Raw genomic sequence first — 17,344 nt, 5'->3', positions numbered from 1 at the left:
GCCAGGTCAATCAAGTTGTGAAAGGAGGACAACAAGATCAAGACCCTGTCATGCCCAGCCCAATCTCTAGATCTGAACCCCATTGAAAAACTCTGGAATGTGATGAAGAGGAAAATGGATGGTTACAAGCCACCGAGCAAAGCTGAGCTGATTGAATTTTTGTGCCAGGAGTGGCATAAAAGTCACCCAAGAGCAATGTGAAAGACTGGTGGAGAGCATACCAAGGTGCATGAAAGCTGTGATTAAATGTCAGGGTTCTTCAACCAAATATTGATTTCTGAACTCATCCCAAGTTCAAAGTATTGTGTTGTTTAAAATTGAATATGATTTTGATTTCTATACATTACTCAAGGTCTGAAAACACTTAATTGTTTTTGTTATTTTCACCAGTTTTTATTTTCTGCCACTAAATGCTGTAAGTGACAATATTTTGATATGGACTTTGGAGGAAACATTGCAAGTTTAAGGAAATAAAAAAAAAAAAGTTCATGTTCTTCAAACATCATCATCACGGCCAAACCTAATCCAGGCTTGAGGCAAACCATGTTTGGTTGGCTCAGCCAGAATTGCAGCAGTAGGGTGGACAGTTCCTTTCTGCATCCCCACACAGACATGAGGAGAACATGCAAACTCCACCCAGAAAGGACCCTGTCAGCCACTGGGCTTGAATCCAGGACCTTCTCACTGTGAAGCAACAGTGCTAACTACTGCACCACGGCTCCTCAAACACATATCTCATCTCATTCTCATTATCTCTAGCCACTTTATCCTGTTCTACAGGGTCGCAGGCGAGCTGGAGCCTATCCCAGCTGACTACGGGCAAAAGGCGGGTACCCTGGACAAGTCGCCAGGTCATCACAGGGCTGACACATTGACAGACAACCATTCACACTCACATTCACACTGATGGTCAATTTAGACTCACCAGTTAGCATAACCTGCATGTCTTTGGACTGTGGGGGAAACCAGAGCACCCAGAGGAAACCCACGCAGACACGGGGAGAACATGCAAACTCCACACAGAACGGCCCACAGGGCTCGAACCCGGACCTTCTTGCTGTGAGGCGACAGCGCTAACCACTACACCACCGTGCCGCACAAACACATATCTATAAATAGTAAAACAAGAGAAACTGATAATTTTGCAGTGGTCTTCTAATTTTTTCCAGAGCTGCCGTTTGAAAAGGATTTGCAAATTATTGCATTCTGTTTTGATTTACATTTTACCTAGAATCCCAACTTTTTTTGCAATTGAGGTTGTATCTGGCATCATCCATAACCAGCATTTGACATATTAGGATGGACTGACAATAATTTGATTCTCTTATAAATTACGTATTTGCTATGTGAATAGCAAAATTAGTATCTGATTTTTGTGTATTTCTATTTTAAAGCATGGTACATCTATTTCTACATAATTTTTTTACAAACAACAAGGACACACAACACACAGACTGTTAAATAAAAAAAATATAATGAGACATCATTGTATACCCCATACAATGGATACTTTTTAGACACTGTCAGCTAAAAGTTGTTGTTGTTGGTGTGTGTGTGTGTGTGTGTGTGTGTGTGTGTGTGTGTGTGTGTGTGTGTTTGACAGTAACAGTGAAATGACATTTGATATTCAACATTCAAACCATAACACATTTCAACAATAAGCCTTGATCAAAATGTATTTTAGACAATTCAGCCTCAGGGGCATATATTTTTCCACATTTTTTGTTGTATAAGCAAATTCCAATATATTCAACTCACCAAAGGTTGGTAGAGGATTTTAGCACAGTCATTAAAGCATCTGTTTTCATCAAACAATCTAAAAATCACATAAAATAATCACTTATTAATTATGTCCTGTTTTGTATTTAAATTGGTCTTATTTTCAATTTTTTGACTTCAAGCAATGTTGGGAAATGGCAATCAGTGCCACACATAGCATAATGCCTTAAAGCATGAAAAAAAATTTCATCTCTGAGACCATAAATCAATGGACTGAGACAACGTGGTGCAATCACAAAAGCTATAAACACGGAATATTTTATTTTCCGCAACATAATTTCTTCAACCCCCCAATATGCCATTTCTATATATGGGTTTAAAAACTGCATTATGCACAGAAACAACTGAAATGCATGAAGCAGCACAGTCCTGAGACTCTTACTGGTTGATTTCTTTTTCTCAGAGGAAGCAGCTCTAGCTGCAATCATTATCTTGATGTAGGTGAAGACAATGATAATGATTAAAAAAAGGAAAAGGATAATAAAAATGATGGCACGTCCGTGTGCCTGCCATGCTTCACCTAAAATTAGCTCCACATTGCACACTGCATAGGAGTACTGAGCAGCAGATGGGACTACTGCCCAATATCCTATGAAATTGAACAATGGAATTATAGAACTGAGAGTCCATATGATAAAACCCCCATATAATCTGGTCCTGCTTGTGGAGATGACAGCATGTCTCAAAGGCATGCATATAGCCACATAGCGTTCCAGACACATTGCCACCAAAGTCATTGGTGTACAGCAGGTCAGAAAAACTGAAACTGTACAAATGATATTGCAAGGAATTATGTGCATGGCATACTGAAAGGAAGTTCCAACTGAAAGCAAGTCACTTAGCAGAGTCCGCAAGTAGGATTTGTACAAACAAAACGTATCGCGTTTCTTCCCTAAAAACCTCATTTTTAAAAAATGTGTATATCATCAAGCAGTTTATATAGAGGAAAACCCCAACCAGGACCTGCAACAACAATAGTCTTTCAGTCATTGAGCTTGAAAAATTAAATAACAAATTATTGCTTGAGTTACTGTTTGCTCCTGCACTTTGCATGTCTGTAAAATAAAGACCTGTAAGGAAAAGACACTGTACAACACCAAAAATATACTTATGTGTAAAGGAGGGAATAAACAGGCTGCTGGAGGACATAAATTGTTCCAGTGTGTGCAAAGCAATATGATATGGGGAATGTTTGCTTTTCAGGGATTTATACTTTTCACGTGGTGGTGGTGTGGTGAGTGGGAGGGGAGTGGGTCTAACAGTAGTTTACTATGCTCAGAGAACGACCAGTATTGGTGCTGTTAGTAGTAATATTTAATGATATCCTTTTGATGCAGAGCTTTTCTTTGTACTCTTAATGCTACGGAGCCGTAGAGGGGACATGGTGAATAAAAAAATAACAAAGCGTGGGAACGACTTATAAGGCGTGTGCACGAGATATTAATGCGCGCGCACGAGTTATAACCCGTGCGCACGCCGTAGAGGGGACATGGTGAATAAAAAAATAACAAAGCGTGGGAACGACTTATAAGGCGTGTGCACGAGATATTAATGCGCACGCACGAGTTATAACCCGTGCGCACGCTTTGCGTTAAGGCGTGCGCTCGGGTAGTTAAAAGTGAGGGGACGAGTTAACAAATCGTTCCCTCGCTTTCACTTTCCATGGTGTGGAACTGGGAATGACATGCGCAATGCAAACGTGCGCAACGAAACCTGCAGAAGGAAGGAGCACATCCACCACGGAACTCTTCTTCCACAACAGAACGGTAATTAAATTATGCATTTTTTCATACTTAACATACATTGAGCTATCATACTCATTTTGCATTGAAGGTAGGCCTACTGTTAAACAAAGAGTGCCATCTGTGATGTTAAATCTCCATGCTAGCTGCTGCAGGCTGCACGGCAACCATCCTGATAGCTTTCATCATGACACAGACGAGTCTAGCCATCATTTTTATTTCTAATTTGTATCTAGAATGTCGATTGAACATGTAGGTGTCATCCTTTAGTTATGAATTTGTGCTGAATTGTGCCGTAGATTTCATAATTTGTGCTGGTTTCAATTTTGAGATATTTTAAGTTATAGATCATGAGCTTTGCTACGGAGCCGTAGAGGGGACATGGTGAATAAAAAAATAACAAAGCGTGGGAACGACTTATAAGGCGTGTGCACGAGATATTAATGCGCGCGCACGAGTTATAACCCGTGCGCACGCTTTGCGTTAAGGCGTGCTCTCGGGTAGTTAAAAGTGAGGGGACGAGTTACAAATCGTTCCCTCACTTTCATGAAGGCGTGTGCACGAGATATTAATACGTGCGCTCGAGTTATAAAGGCGTGCGCACGGGTTATTAAAAAGTGAGGGAACGTCTTAAAACGCGTTCCCTCGGTTTATATCCAAGGCGTGGGAATGATATCCTATGTCGTTCCCTCGACTTATTAAAATATTCCCACAATATCCTTGTTTTCGTTTATCTCGTTGCCTACACACACACACGTACACACAGGCTGTAGCTCACCATGGTAGCTCCGGAAATACTAGACGCTATTTTATTATATTTTAATATTGGACTCAGATACACAGAAATCCTCGATGCACTTGCATCCCAACATGGCTTTATTATAAGTCTGAGACACCTCAAGAGAGTTCTGAGAGAGAATGGGCTTCGCCGTCGTAGTTTTTCTGACCTAGGAACGACTATAGATTTCATCATCAGCCAACTAAATAGCCCAGGTCACCTCCACGGGTACCGCTGGATGCACGCAAAGTGCCTGGAACATGGCATTCAGGCAAAAACAGAGGATGTACGGATTATCCTTCAACTACTGGACCCAGAGAGTGTTGCGCTACGCCGTCGTCGTAGACTTCAGCGCAGACAGTACTTTTCCAAAGGACCCAATTTCATTTGGCATGTCGATTCTTATGACAAACTAAAACCGTTCGGAATCTGCATAAACGGATGCATAGACGGGTTTTCCCGTAGGATCGTCTGGCTGAAAGCCGCACACACAAGTAGTAACCCGCGAGTGATTGGCAGTTACTATGTGGATGCAGTGGAGAGGTTAGGTGGATGCCCGAGAATCGTGCGAACTGATTTTGGAACTGAGAATGTGACTGTGCGAGACATCCAGAAGTTCTTCAGGCGTGACGGAGAAGACGACAGGGCAGGGGACCGAAGCTACATCTCCGGGGCCAGCGCTGCAAATCAGCGTATTGAATCTTGGTGGGGCCAGTTGCGTAGACAAGGGGCTGAATACTGGATCGAGTTCTTCGGAGAGCTGAAAGACGAGGGACTATTTGGTGGTGATTTCCTGGACAAGGCATTGGTCCAATTGTGCTTTAAAAATGTCATCCAGGTGTGTATTTGTGTTATGTGTTCACATAGGTAGGCTAGCCTAATGCGTTGTGTCACTGTCATGGGCAAAGATCCTCCCCCCAAATGGAACGCATCCTTCCCCCAAAAATAGACAATTAACTTACGACATCCTCTTATAAATATGATATGCTGCGGAGATAAACACATTCATATCATTTTGTTAAACTTAAAGCTATGGGTGACAGATGACTTCTAGGCCTAGTCCCCACACAGTGTTCGCCGTGTTTACGCACAGACTGATCAACTGTCTGGGACAGACAGACAGACAGACAGCACCTGCTATTCGCCTATTAGCCTATAGCTGTTGGTGGCATATCCTCAGATCTCCATCGATTGATAAATAGGCTACTCACAGCATTATAGTCCAACTCACCGTTGTGACAAGGGTAGCCTCTGCAATCACAGTTACAGACAGCGCTTAAAAGTAGGCCTAGTTAATTTTCTGCATTTTTATTGATGAGCCGAGACCGAGTAGGCTCATCAATAAAAATCACATTGGGTTCAATGTGAAGAATCCATGCGCTCTGCATTTGGAACCCTCACCCTCCGTGAAACAGGGCTGGATGCGTTCCTGTTTTGTTTAGGCCATCCATTTCCAATCTTCATTTCAATTTGTTTTACAGGAAGAATTGAATGAGGTCATGGCTGTTTGGAATGCGCACCGGATCCGACCATCGAAGAACCCAAACTGTCCCAGCGGGATCCCAAATGCCATGTTTATGGTGCCTCAGCTATGGGGGACAGATGACTTCAAGGTCTCACCAAGCAATGCTGATCTTCAAACAGCCAAAGATGCATGCACGTTCCTTACTGCAGTACCTTGTGACGAAGACGTTTTTGACCTATCTATAACCATAATGGATGAGCTGAATTTGAGTTTTCCCAATGACAGACACCAGGCTGTAGAACTATACATTGCACTCAGGGATGCTATCCGCTTGCAGATGAACGCATAGACCAAGTTATGATTTATCATATTCTGAGATTCATGCTTTGGAAGCAGGCATGCTTTGGTGAATTCATCTCAAAGCTAAAGTCATGCGCGCGCCACACGTGCGCGCGCACTTCAACGTGTACATGGCACGAATAAATGTTCCTGCGAATGCATAGGCTATTAAGTAGGCTAAAATGTTTCACTAGTTTTAGTTAAAGAAACAAACAGCAAGTCACCTTATTGTCTTATCAGAATACATTTTACTGTGTAGCCTATGTGACAGGCGAGGTTTCAGAGCACACTGTCATAACATTTAGCCTACACAAACCTGGGGTAGCCTATATACATTCCTAGGCGATTAGCCCTATTGTCATTCTTCTGTGTTTTCTCTCTCTCTCTCTCTCTCTCTCTCTCTCTGCATCGATGTTCACTGTATTGAGCTATAGACTGTTGTGTAACTTGTGTTGATATGCAAAATAAGTAGCCGGGGAACTTAAACTGGAAACGGGAGCGCATCCTCGGACAATCTACCCACACGACGTGTGTGGGTACGTGCAGCCACCAAAAGCACTACTGTTTGGAAGTAGGCCTATAGAACTCGAATTGCTCAGTCAGTTCCCCATGGGATTCGGTGATGTTGTTATTGTAAACAAGAAAATGGAAAAAATAAAGACTACATGTGCTATTCGTCTTTAAGGGTTTATGTTGTAATGCTATTTCAATCAATCAAGCAACTGTTTCATTTTACCTGGTGTAGTAGGCTAGTAGTAGCCTAACCCTATGTTATTGGATTAGCAGTGGCCTCGCTTCAGCACCGTGGAGAGCACCATAACCAAAACAGCACTAGAGCGACAAAGTTTGATTTCATGTTCGTAAGTTTATGTTGTTATACAGCTGTGGCCTACTACTTATCCCTAAAGCCAAATATAGTAAGAAAGTATAAAGTCACCACTCAGAGCCGGGTGGAACTATACAGTAACATAACCTATAAAGCATGATACGTGTTACCTTTTACGTTTGTGACTACTGATAGGCTCCTACGTCACAGCTGTCCTAATTTATATTCCGTTGAATGATGGTCCTGTACCGAAAACAGAATTAGGCCTACTACAATCTACTAGCCTACACGCTTGTTGCTTCAGATCTGCTATAGCTATATTCGGTTCGGGACCCACCGCATGTGGTCTACCGTAGGCTAAACACTTTAAAGAGGTCCATATGTGTAGCCTATAATTCTCAGACAATTGTTGTGGTTAATTCATTCATTATGCATAGCCTATATTTATTATGCCTAGATATGGAGAGATGGAGTATCTGATATTCACATTTATGTAGGCATCGTGACCGCTTTTCATTTGTGTCTGGGCTATCTGGTCTCTAGCTGCAAAAACTCGAACTTGATATAGGCAATGAAAGACTCATATTCCGCTTCCACTCATTCTTTTGGCTGGAATTCATGTAGACAGACATACCTTTGTCGTGTGCATAGGGATTGTTTAGAAAAACACGTAACCTATTTGTGTATCCCAAAGTTCAAATTACTATCGTGATATTAGGGGATAAACAATCAATTCGTGACCCCTCTCATACTTCACTCTCCATATCTGCTCCTACCTTCCAGGAGGCGCTTCAGAACGAGCAAATAGGCCTATAGAAGCAACAGATATAGGAAGTCTTTCATCCATAAATCTATTACCCTACTAGACAAACTTCCCCATCCTCCTTAGTAGGCTATGTCCCTTGGAGATGATGAGGTTGGCCTTGGCTTGGCCTAATGTAACCTATAAATGGCTATCCTTTTCTGATGTATTTTGCCTTTTGATGAAATCACCTGTGAGGTAAACATACCGGGACTTACTTTCTTACCTTTTCTACAAGATGAATGAACTAGGAATCATTTATGGACTTACTATAAATTGAAATGTTCAGGACAGTTGCAACCTTTACTTACTGTTCTCCAGGAGTCTGTTGTTTCTCTATCATTATTGATGATGTCTGGTGTATTGCATTTTTATACGCAATGTAGCACTCCGTGCCAAAGACAAATTTCCTCAAAGACAAATAAAGTTCAACTCAACTCAACCTCCTAGTTTCTCAGAGTGGATTCCAGGGACTCTCTGGTTCTTTGTTACCGACCAGCACTGTCTTTATAGAGCAACTGGCTCATCAAATGCTAATGCTACAGTGATTCTTCAAATACCCCTTCTTTTTGTATTCTGCAAAATGTGCAAAGGTCTTTGTAATAAATAGTTAAAATATCAATGAAATAGTTGACATTGAATGAATGTGGTGTTAATATGTTAATAAACACAAAAAAACACAACACAATAAAAATCAGATACTGTATGTTTTATACAGTAAACCCTTTCAACAATAAAACTTTTTTTCAGTTAAACTATTTCAGCTAAATAAACAAAACAATTCAACAATAATTTCAACGTGAAGGCAATATTCATCATATAACATCCTAAGCAATCAATGTTCAAACAGTATCTCTCAATCCCTTTTAAAAGGCTGTGTTGCAACTGATTAATATCTAAACTTAATGAATCTTCTTAATGAATCAGAAATTGAGGAAGAGAAACTAAATTAAGTCAGCACATCAATAGTATTTGCAACCTTTGTGCTTCCCTGCTCAGTAGCCTATACTTCTTCAAACTAACAATTGAATTTGAACAATTAAACATATAAATAATACTTCAAACATCTTTGGCAAGTGGTACAAAGCAGACTTGCCGAGAACCAAGGCACCTGAGTAAAATAGCAGCAGTCTGGAACTACATCTTAAAGTGTGACACGTTTTAGGCAGAGCAGAGGTTGTGTAAATGGTTGTATGCTACATCGACGCATCAAAAGAAAATGAATAAACTCAAAATTACAACCTGTCTGTAATAAAAAATACATGTCCATAGTCAACAACTCCATAGCTTGTCCTGAATGTGATTTTCAAACTTGTTTCAATCCTTCTTTTCCAGTAGAAGATCGGCTCGGAAGATCGGCTTGCTCTTCAGTAGTCAGCAGTCTGGAGCCTGACAACAATCACACAACACACAAAATACTGACCTGTTGAATAAGGTTACAAACATAGCTACAGTATATAATAACCTTATATAATATGGTATATATATATATATATATATATATATATATATATATATATAAAATATAATATACCTTATAATAAAATTCATTCTCAGAAGACAGCATATACTTACTTGATGTTTAAGCAATGTCCATAACCCAGATCGAGCTGTTGAAGATGGTATCAAAATCACTGCGGAGGTCTGGGTAATTTTGATATTGCACTGGTACCACCAGATTACATCCACATGTATGGGCTGTTGGATGGCATTGGAAATCACTGGTTTCTGAAAAGGTCACGGTGATGTCTTTTCCAAATAGAAGATCAGCCCCAGTACAGAAGCGGAGGAAGAGCTTTAAAGTGTGGTCATCTATCTCCTCAATATATCTCTTAAGGTGTCGTGCCACTCTGCGTTGTGGGGCACTCATATCTTGTGGAAACTTAAGGATTTTTCCCACACGTGTAGGTGTTGGAACTCGCTCTAGCATGATCTCTGCTAGTCTCTGTGGTGTCAAAGTTTTAGCTAGATCGCTCAGAATAGGCCTCCAAGATTCAACCACAAACATGGGAGTTTGTATGAGTGCTTTGTGACCCAACTGTGACAGAAGTGCTGAAAGATTTTCTTCTGTGGGATTCTGGTGACAATCATGTGCATCTAGGACATCAAAGAGTTCGTCTGGCTCAACATATTGAAAGTTGTCCAATGCCTGCTCAAAGGTTTTCTTCTGTCCTATCGAAATGTAGTGCATGAATGAATCTCTGACACTGCTGTAGGTGTTGCCATAAAAGGCTTCCTCCAGAAATGGAAGGGAAAATTTTATAGGGAAATACCCCACTGCAAGCCAACCTTTAACAAGAATTCTTGCAACAGTTTGCCATTCGTGCTCTTGATATTCATGTCTTAAGAAGGGGACCTTGACATCTGTACCTAAAGTGCATTTGCTGTAGAATTCTTTCCAGAAGTCACATAAGCAGTCACGGAAAACACCAGAGCCATGTCCTGGTTCCAACTTTCCATTGGGAAGTTTCATGCGGACAGACAATTCTTTCTCCATAATAGCTGGGTCACTGAATATGTTCATTAGGTCAGTGAGAACGAATCCTCTTCGCACTACAATCACTGTCAGTCCAGTATCATCAGGGATAGTGTCTTCTAGATCCTGTGATTCACTAAATCCTGCTCCAATTATGACCTCACTATCAGTATCAGAAGAGTTGCTCACATTGATTGGACTGCTGTGTGCGTTGCTGTCCTCCTCCAGTAGCTCCCCCTGGAGTGTCTCCTGCCTCACATTGATGGGATTTCTGTGTGCATTGATGCCCAGTAGCTCCTGGATATTGCCTCCTTGTTCAGATGTCTGGTGGGATCTCGGGAGGGTGCTCTGCCTCACATTGGTCGGACTTCTGTTTGCATTTATGCTCTCAATTAGCTCCTGGATATTGTCTCCTTGTTCAGATGCCTTGTGGGGTTCCAGGGGGGTCCCCTGCCAGTGGTCAATCTCCATGTCCTGGATTGACTGTAGTTGCTGGTTCATCAGCTCTCGTGGATCCTCATTCTCCAAGTCAAAAGTTCCCTCTTCTAAAATCTCAATTGTAATCAGCTGCTGCTTCTCATCCTGGAGTACAGATGACACAGCCTCAATCTCTGGTTCCTCTTCGTCTACTATATAAGAATGTTCCATGTGCTTGGGCTTTGTGAAAAGATACAGCCTGAGGAGTTTCACCTTAGTTGCTTCGTATAAGTCTTCAACTGTACATTCCGGGTCAAGAATTCTGTGAGAGGTATCCCTGACAGTACAGTGCACATCATTGAGTTTGAGCTTAAAAAGGTTAGCCTTTCCATCCGGGAAGAAAAGGTTTTCTGCCTTTACTTTGAGTTCCTCTACTGTTGTCAGTCTATCTACTTTTTCATCCCTTGTTCCTCCTCCTTTTGACTGTCTAACTTGCTTAAATTCCTTGTCTTTCTCATTGTACATCATCCATCCAAGTTGCACTTTCCTCTCCTTCTTCTTAGCATTTGTGTTTCCAATGAATTTCTGTGAAATTTTACTTTTCTTAATTTCGATGGGGTATGGATTAGGGTTACAGAGTTTTGATCTTAGTCTCTCCAACAAGTGCCTCTTCCTGTCTGTGTTTCCATCGTGACTCTTCCTGTCTGTGTTTCCATCTGTAGATTGTTGCTTACGACAGAAGGCCAACACAACCAATCTATCACCATAGTGGGGGATGTACTTGGCTAGATTGTCATCTGACATCAGCAGAATCACAGAGACATCAATCTGTGGAAAGTAAAGATATAACAGGGTTAGTATAGGTTAGCTTAGAAAATGTAATTCCATGGTGCATTCAAATTGTATTGATATAATAATATACAAACAAAACAGATGACATATAAACAATCTGTTTATTACAAATAGGTCATACTTTTTAACTAATAAAATAGTATTGTAGCTAATATTATTGTAATTTGAACAAAAACTACAGAAAAGTGAAAAGTAAAGGTTAATTTTAAGTACAAAATAGGCCTAATTAAAAATTTAGCTTCTCAGAATCAGGGATGTGCAGTTTCTATTTATACTATAATGTAAACAACAAAATCTTAGTTTGTCAGAAATCAAGATTTAAACCATGTTATTTATCAAGAAATCCATAATAAACAAAACTTTAAGAAGTAGCTCTCAACATGCAACTCATTGTGAGCTTGTAGATCTGCTATTTTGGGTTACTTTGGGTCATGGGGAGGCCTATTCTTCAACTTAATTAATTATTTGAATAAATAATTATAATAATACATTTTAAAATGCCAAAGAAGATTGGTAGATGTATTTCTTAAATATCAGTGAACATATGAACATATATGTTTGAAAATGGGTGAAGTTCCGCTTTAAAGGGAAATTCCAGACCAAAACACATAAGGCCTGAATCTGCCTGTAATAATGTCCCAAAATACCTGAAACAGTTGATTTGTTTCATATTGTTGCCCCATATTCCATTCTTCTGACCTCTCCCCACAGCTAAAATGCAGTTATAATGGGAGTCAATGATCCTTAGGCTAGTGCGGGTATTTTCGTACCTCCAAACTCAATTGTCAAGATACTGACATGTGTGCAGTTTGTCACTTTTGGGCTGACGTTCATACAAATCTAGCCTGTATTTTGGCCAGGCATAGAGATGTAACACTAGATCTGTATGAACGGAAGCACAAAAGTGACAAAGTATACATGTACATGTGTGAGTATCTGGACACTAAGAATGTACAATCCATGAAAAAGAAATTGAGTTTGGAGGCACAAAAATACCCGCAGGAGCAGGATCATTGAGTCCCTAACTGCATTTTAGCTGTGGGGAGGGGTCAGAAGAATAGAATATGGGGCAACTATGAAACAAATCAACTGCATCAGGTATTTTGTGACAGGAGGATTACAGGCCATACGTGTTTTGGTCTGGAATTTTCCTTTAAGTCTTAATTGTGTCACTTAATTATACATAGGCCTATGAAAATCAGCAAATTGTGTTATATTGTCTATATCCTTTGGTTTGGTGACCATAAACAATTATAGAATAAAGCTGCATTTTGTTTCTGTGACTCTTGGTACTGAAACTTCTCGATTTAATAAAATAATTGATTAAATCATAGCTTATGCTTATGCCCATCAGTGATAAATGTACCTTGTCTTCAAGAATCCTGGCAATCCTTGCCTCATCAATATTTCTTTCCCTCAGGACCTCTATTAGAGGGTTGAAGTTCTCCATGCCCCTAAAGAAGAGAAACAAGTTACAAACCAAGTTTAACCATTTTTATCATTTTTTAACTATATAAATGTATTATAAATAATTATATAGGCTACAAAAGCCTATATAGCACAATTGATAATTTCAACGGCACAAATTAGAGCACAGCCAGCACTAAAGATGAGATCATTTTAGTTAGATTTGGAGCAAGATAATTTGGGGTGCAAGGCTCAGCAAAGTACGGAGCCGTAGAGGGGACATGGTGAATAAAAAAATAACAAAGCGTACGGCTCCGTATAATGCAATTTTTCTTCCCAACAAAGTTAACATCTCAATTTCAACATATAAATAATACCAGTACTTACTGAATGTTTCAATATGTAATGTGAGCCATTCAGTCATGCATTTACAAACAGGAGACCTTTTGGAAACAAATCATAACTGAGGTAATCAAGCTTTTTTCATTTTTCCATTTTGTATTTTTTACCCATTTTCTCACTAGTCTTGTATGTTAGGATGGTGATTTATATAAATGTAACCGGCAGAATGGAGTAGCTGTAAGTGGGAGACTTTTATTTTGACGCTCATAGAGAGCCTTTGAAATCTCGCGTTGGGTCCCAAAGTATCGTTTGGTCTCATTAGCGGTTTGCAGTACATGAGTTGTAGCATTCGCCAGGGCACCATCGTGAGTGGGTTCTGGTTTCTCGGCGTCCACTGAGGAAGAGTTGGAGTGGTAACACTTAATCTTAAGGCTAAACTACGAGTTTTCGTAGTATGCCTTTCGATAATTTAGGGGATGATATGGGGTTTTCAGATAGTATGGATAGCGGGGGTGAAGAATTTCAGGTAGTTAATCATAGGAAACGGAAAGAAAGCAGTAAATCTTTAAGTACGGGGAGTGAAGGAGAGTCTCGGCGTTTGAAAGAGAGGAGAGTTGGAGAATTTAATGTAATTGTGAAGCTGAGTGGCAATGGGGGCAGGGGAATAAATCCCATTAAATTGGCTGAGCTATTAGATGAAGAAATTGGTAGCTTCCAACATGCAATATCCCTCACCAATGGCAGGATTCTTGTGGAATGTAATTCCAAATGTCAGCAAGAAAAAGCGCTTGCGCTAAAGTCATTAAAGAAGTTTGATGTGGAGGTTTATGTACCCGGGACACGCACAAAGGCAAAGGGGGTAATATATGGAGTTCCTTTGTGAATATCAAATAATGAAATTATGCAGGAGATAAACAGCGAAGTGGTTGTTGAAGCAAAGTGAATTCAAGTAACGAGGAATAGTGTAAAAGTGGATAGTCAAACAGTGGTATTGACATTTAATTTGCAAACGATCCCACGCCGAGTACAACTTGGATACCTGAGCTTTCAAGTGAAACCTTATATCAGACCTCCTCTCCGATGTTTTAATTGTCAGAGGTATGGACATGTTGCGGCTGTATGCAGAGGGAGAAGGAAGTGTGGCAGGTGTGGTGCGGATCATAGTTATGGGGAATGTGAACCGCAGGCTCCTCTTTGTTGTCCAAATTGCGGGGAATAACACAGTGCAGCATACAAGGGGTGTCGTCAGTATGTGAAAGCGGTGGAAGTGCAGAGAGTTAGGACTAACCAGCGAGTGTCGTATGCAGAGACTTTGAGATGAGTAAATATTCAGCAAAATGATAAGCAATATCCTCAAAAGCCCCCGCAACCCCCTAGAGTGCAAATTGTGCACACTCCGCCTGATGACAGCATTATGGTTAAAAAGATTGACTTCCTGGCATTTATTGCTGATGTGGTTTCAGGGTCTAAGTTTTTAGGTCCAAAGAATAGATCAGACGTGATTAAACTTGTCTCAATCGCAGCGGGGAGATATCTGAAAATGAGCGTCACTCCCGAATCTCTTTTCCAGTTTCTTAAAAGTGGCGAAAACCGCACAATGTCGCAGAGTAGTGAAGTAGCTGCAGCAGGAGAGGGGTAGATGCCCCTAAACGTCTTGCAATGGAATGCCCGTAGTTTAATTGGGAATGGGCAGGAATTTAAAATATTTATCACCACTAATGACAAGGTATTTCACATTATCTGTGTCCAGGAGACATGGTTGAAGCCCATTTTAGGTTTTGTGCTGCCTGGGTATGTCTCTATTCGTAAAGATAGAGAAGATAAACAAGGGGGTGGTTGTGTAACTTTTATTAAAGATGGTATAGAATACCGAACCGTGCCAATTGTTTCCAATTTAGAGCTTATTGTTACGGAAATCTGGACTGACACAGGAAGAGTCACATTACTTAACTTTTATAATCCCTGTCTGCAGTTAAATGGGCATGAGCTTGAGGATGTACTTAGGCAAGTACGCTCTCCTATTATATGGACCGGTGACTTTAATGCACATAATGTTTTATGGGGAAGCAACAAGACAGATGGGAATGGAGCACTTGTTGAATGTCTTATGCAAGATTTTAACTTGGTGTGTGTAAATACTGGACAACCTACAAGGATCCAGCTAAACTCATTAACTATGTCCTGCTTGGATCTTATGATAGTTACGGGTGAATTAGGAGGTAAAAGTGAGTGGGAAGTACTTGGTTTAAACAGTATGGGCAGTGATCATTTCCCAACTAAGGGGACCTTTGGCTTGAGGCTAAGGGCTTTAGTAAATAGGGTAGGAGGAAGATTTAATTTCATGAAGGCAGATTGGGAGAAGTTTGAAACTTTGTGCGATGACTTTCTATCTGACCTTAGGGATGGAACAGTAGATGAGTGGAGCAACGCTTTTACAGGGGCTATCTCTGCAGCAGCAACAGTCGCTATCCCCCCAAAAGGTAAGGGACTGCAGAAGAAAATGGTTCCTTGGTGGAACAAGTAGTGTGATGAGGCTATTAAGAAAAGAAATAAAGCCTTCAGAGTGCTGCGGAGATTTCCAACACCTGAAAACTTAATACAGTATAAATATTGTAGGGCTCTGGTAAGAAAAGTTATTAAAATTGCAAAGAAAAACAGCTGGGGGGAGTTTTGCTCCAGTCTGTCAGGGGATACTCCTGTGTCTTTGCTGTGGTCCACTATAAGGAAAATGAATGGGGTTGGGAAAAAACCCAGCCTCCCTGCTCTGTCTGATGGAGTGGACTTAGCTGTGACCTCTGCTGAAAAGGCGAATATGTTAGTGGAACACTTCAGAAGGGTGCACAGTTCTGATAACCTTGAAAAGGAGAGTAGGGAAATAAGGGATCAGACTGTAGGTGAGTTTGCAATTCCCCAAGAGTTACTGTGTAGTGAAGTGAATGTTTACTTCTCCTTAGAAGAGCTAAAGAGAGCTATAGCTTGAGGTAGGAATACAGCCCCTGGAATGGACAACATCTACAATGAAGTGTTTAACCATGTCTCTGACTTTGTGCTAGATGAACTACTTAGCCTCATGAATGAAATTTGGAGGCAAGGTAAGCTACCAAAGTCGTGGAAGCATGCTGTTGTCATCCCCATTTTAAAGCCTGGTAAGGACCCTAGTTCTCCATCCTCGTACAGGCCCATAGCCCTTACCTCTGTTCTGTGTAAGATAATGGAGAGAATGGTGACTGACAGATTGGTCCACTTCCTTGAAGTTAAGGGGGCACTGGTAGATCACCAAAGTGGATTCAGGAAGGGTAGGAGTACTATTGATAATGTGGTTGCTCTGGACATGGAAGTCAGGAAAGCTTTTGCTAATAAAGAAATTCTTATTGCTGCCTTCCTAGAAATTGAAAAGGCATATGACATGTTATGGAGAGAGGGCCTTCTTTTAAAGCTATCAAGTTATGGTGTTAGTGGGAGAATGTTCAAGTGGATCAAGACCTTTCTAGAAGATCGCACAATCCAGGTAAGAGTAGGTGCAACTACCTCAAATGCAGCCTTGGTCGATAATGGCACCCCCCAGGGCAGTGTGATCAGTCCGGTACTATTTAACGTCATGATTAATGATATATTTGCTGATTTAAACCATGGGACTGGAAGAACATTATATGCAGATGATGGCGCTCTGTGGGTCAGAGGAAGAAATCTATCTTTTATTACTAATAGAATGCAAGGAGAACTAAAATCTGTAGAGAAATGGGCTGGGAAATGGGGTTTCAAAATTTCTGTATCCAAGTCAAAATATGTTGTTTTTAGTCGTGCAAGGAAAAAATGGGATGGTACCTTAACACTTTATGACACTCCCATAGAAAGGGTAGACTGTTTTAAATATCTGGGAATGTGGTTTGATAGCAGACTCAACTGGAGACACTCATATCTCAGAAGTAGTAGCTAAAACCAGCAAGGTTTTAAATGTTATGTGGTGTTTGACAGGATTCTCTTGGGGTGCAGAAAAGAGCACCCTTTTGACTATTTATCAGGCTATGATTAGGTCAATTTTTGATTATGGGTGTCAGGCTTATAGAGCAGCTGCAAAATCTGCTTTGAGAAAGTTAGATGTCATTCAGTCCAAGGCCC

The 17,344-nt window shown here is 40.7% G+C and overlaps 1 pseudogene; it reads right to left on the bottom strand.

Moving 5' to 3' along the window:
- Positions 1 to 1,865: 1,865 nt before the first annotated feature.
- Positions 1,866 to 2,769, bottom strand: LOC132901126 (odorant receptor 131-2-like; annotated as a pseudogene).
- Positions 2,770 to 17,344: the final 14,575 nt, after the last annotated feature.

This window comes from Neoarius graeffei, chromosome 17, assembly GCF_027579695.1.
Source record: "Neoarius graeffei isolate fNeoGra1 chromosome 17, fNeoGra1.pri, whole genome shotgun sequence".
In the NCBI taxonomy this organism is placed as follows: domain Eukaryota; kingdom Metazoa; phylum Chordata; class Actinopteri; order Siluriformes; family Ariidae; genus Neoarius; species Neoarius graeffei.
The sequence above is the reverse complement of the archived record's forward strand: the minus strand, read 5'-3'. Positions and strand labels throughout refer to the sequence as shown.